This window comes from Parasteatoda tepidariorum, chromosome 10 (genome assembly GCF_982258835.1).
Source record: "Parasteatoda tepidariorum strain Cologne lab strain chromosome 10, Ptep-v5.0, whole genome shotgun sequence".
Classification (NCBI taxonomy): Eukaryota; Metazoa; Arthropoda; class Arachnida; order Araneae; family Theridiidae; genus Parasteatoda; species Parasteatoda tepidariorum.
Genome location: NC_141764.1, coordinates 74,547,600 through 74,551,792, shown reverse-complemented (window position 1 = coordinate 74,551,792; position 4,193 = coordinate 74,547,600).

Below are 4,193 nucleotides of genomic sequence, written 5' to 3'. Positions count from 1 at the left end.
TCAAAATATGTGTGTATGTTTTTAGTTGTGTTATAAGGATATTTATATTTTACTTTTCAACTATCTGTAAACAGTATTAAATAATTTTATAATATATAATTTCTCTCAGCTTCGGCTCTATTAAGCCTAATTCGAATTAGTTAGTTCGAACTAAGCCTAATTCGGTTTTGTTAAGCCTAGTCTTAATTCAAATTGCCTATCTCAAATTTCTGTTCTATGTATGTTTAATTCACAAACTAATTTTATTTCAAGAATTAGTGTATATATGCATCCTAAATAAAATATACTAACTTCATATTTTTCGTAAAAATAACTTTACTGACTTTTATGTGTATCTTATCTAACTGTAATAATAAATATTTGCAGTACTGAATACCAAAAATAGTGGCAGCTGTTTTGAACTAATTTAGTGTAAAAGAATATTATTGGAGCTTCACTAAGCCATGAACTGTCCTTGGTTCTTCACCACAATTGCATAAAATAGCTGGTGCTATTTTCGATGTAAAGATATACTAAAGTTTTTTACAGTATAGAAGTGACAAAAATAAATTACTTTCTCCATTTCACTTCATTTGAAACACTTAGTTATTAAAATTTTCATTACTTTCTTCGTTGTAGTCTTGTGTCTGTTTACATTTGAAAGTGGCTAAAATTTCTGTTGGCTAAAAATTGACTTAGCGGAAATTATCGGGATAAATTATGCTTGCAGATGTCAAAAAATGGTTAAAACTTCTATTTTTATCAAATTAAGGGGTAGGGATAAGTGCTCCATGTATTCAAAAAGTACTCGAAATTTCGATTTCAAGATACTGTAAGTATAGACACAAAAGCAGGAAAGTAAAACTTTTTTAAAAATTCATCAAAATAATAACAATGTTGACGAATTTTTAACTCGATAAAAAATGCTGCATATTGGTTGTTTACCCTTGTTTTGTTAAATCTGCTGGAAACCATTACTCTCAAGAGGTTTGTAAAAGTAATGTCTTTATTTACAATGGTAAGAAAAAAATAATAGTTTTATATATTATTCTGAGTAAAAACTGGTTAAAAAATGTCCTTAAAACTAGGAAGGAAGAAATTGAATTTTCTCCTTTATTGTCTTCTAGAAGAAAATATTTTTCAAGAACAAAAAAAATAAACTCTGTTGCTAAGATCTCAATTTCAGTTTCAAGATGAGCAAAAATATTTTATCTGCTTTATTTCCCTCGAATAAAAGCTATAAAATATGTCTACCAGCGAAGACAGATTTTCTACTCGATAAATCGATTTTTTATTTCATGCTGAATAGCTAGCTCCATTGTTAGTAATGAACACTTAAGAAAGATTAAGTTGTGAACATGTTCTCCCGACTTAATCTTTAATTACAAATCGCGTGATATGAGCCGCTGTGGCTCAGGGCATAGAGCGTTCGTCTCTCTATGAGGTGACCCCAGGTTCGAATCCTAACGATGATTGCTCAATACAAATTCTGCTTCCTGACGCACCAACCACTGTATTCACGTAAAATATCACCAATGGTAGACAGATCATGGTTTAGAATCACATTGCGGTCGGGCAAACTATGGGGAATTTTCGTGGTTTTTCTTTCCATGCAAGACAAAAGCGGGTTTGGTTCATCAAAAAGTCCTTCACAAAGGCTAGTTCGACCCAATTCTTGATCCAGGAATTTCCTTGGAGTTAAGTTCAGAATTACAAGGCCACAGAGATGAACATAATCGTAAAATCAGAATTGGGTCGGATGTTCAACGCCATTGATGAAAGAAAAATAATATGGCATAATGTTAATTGCATGTATGATATGTGGAATTGAAAGCTTTATTGGAAGAATCTTATAAAAGGAAATAACTTTATTCCAGTCTTATTTAACTGTATATCCTTCCTTTTTTTCAACTTCTTAAATTTCACAGATCTCAGTAGTCACGGTACTAAGTTTCGTATTTTAAGTGTTTTGAAGGTGTTAGAAGTTTCCAAATGCATTTGGCAACGAGCAGCTGACGGGCAATCTTAAGAAGCTTTCCTTTTTGAAAGCATATATATTTTGAAAGTACAGCAAGAGGAAGCTGTGAACGTCTTAAATAAGTACTAAGGTTATATATTTTTATTTTTCGCCGAGTGAAAGCTTTCGTAAAAGAAGTGGAGACCAAACATATTTATTTTTACCCACATTTCTTTTGTTTAAATTCACACATAGAAGATAAAATAAGAAGAAAACTGAAATAGAAATAATAATGATTAAAAGTCTAATATTTTATATATATATATATATATATATATATATATATATATATATATATATATATATATATATATATATATATATATATATATATATATATATATATATATAGGTTGCTTGAATTAAATACTGCATTTTAAATAGATCAATCGTTTAGGATAATAAAGGTGAAATCCGAAATTTAAACATAACTTTAATAACATTTTAACAACTGAATTAGAAGCATCCAAGATTATAACCAAAGGTGTAGAACATAAGAAAAAGGTGTAACATTTTAAAATAAATCGCAAAAATAGAGAAAGAACAAAATTTTACAATGGTATATATACATTTCAACCAATTAAAATTCAGTTCAGTTCGTTATACTTCAGGTACAAGATTACAGAGAATGCATAGAAAATATATAGAAGTTTACAAGTTCGTCAGGTCACTACTGGGGTGCTTGAGACTAGTACGTTGATTAAATTTTCATCTCATTTTCTGAGCATTTTTATAATAATGTATCTTTTTAATATGGGGCATTTATTACAAATTACAAAATAAACAAAAACTTCATCTTGTTGCTATAAAAATTAGTTTTTTTATCATTTTACAATCTGATATAAGCTACAATCAAACCTAATTTTATACCAAATAAAAATATGGCTAATACATATTTTAAAAATAGGCAGTAAAGTAGGGATATTGGTAATAAAGGGTTTAGTCAGGATTGAGTGATATTTTTTTCCAATACGTCATTCATTTGTCCAATCATTTTGACTATCTCGTGTGTTGGGTGATCTAAAATAGACTGACGGTATTAAAAATTTACAATGGTTCCGGAAAACAGTCTAGATTAAAAAGGAACAATTCTTTCTGAAAATTTATGTGACAAACTTACTTACCTGTCTTACTTACCAAACTTACTTACCAAACTTACTTACTCGTCACTTACCTATAGAGGTGTCAATGTATGGAGAAGCAAGAGTACTCTTCCATCAATGACTCTGGTCTTCAATTGTATGCTCTGTTGCTCTTTGTTCTATTGTTCTTTGTGCTATTTTTCTTCGTTCTATTGTTCTTTTTCTTCCTATTGTCCTTTTTTTCATAGTTTTTGGTTTATTGTTCTTTATTCTATTGTTTTTGCTTACTCGTTATATGCTCTGTTGCTATTTGTTCGATTGTTATTTGTTCCATTGTCTTTTGTTCTTTGTTTCATTGCCTTTTATTCTTTGTTTCATTGTTCTTTGATTTACCATGTTTGTTCTACTAGTTTTATTCCATCCCTCCATGTTCCATATATGTATGTTCCATGTATGTGTCCTTTTACCTAGTCATTGGAAATAAAAGTTTTTAAGATTGTCTATTATGTAATGATATAGATCAGTGGTTACCAACTGGTGGCCCGCGAAGCCTTTTTTTGTGACCCACGAACTAAAATATATTATTTGTCGTTTTTTGTGCGAACAATTTTCGTAAAAATCTATATGGGTTTAAAACACCTTTCTTTCGTTTAAAAAAGAAACTAATTTCTCTGTTTCTGTGAAATTAAACATACAGACGGTGCAAAAAATTTATTTCTCAGGTTTTGCATCCAAGAAAATATTTATTCAAATCCAAAAATAATCGTGTATGTTGCTCTTTTTATTTCCTTTTTTTTTGTATTTCGTGAATATAATTTAGCATGTGCGTGTAAGAAATTTTCTCGAAGAAATTCTCCCATTTAACTTTTTGAAATCACTGATTTGGGACGAAATTATTTACATTCGTAAATTTAAAAACGCATGAAAGAGGGAATGAATATCATGTTTTATTTAAATTTCTTAAATTGAATTCACGATGCTCTCGAATTTATTTTTTTTTTGTTGCTATAACTCCTAATAAGTTGAAAAAAATTTTTATTTGTCAAAGAATTAAATTTAAAGGAAAAAAGAATTCTTGTCACTAAATTTTCTGATTAAGAGAAGATTCAAAATGA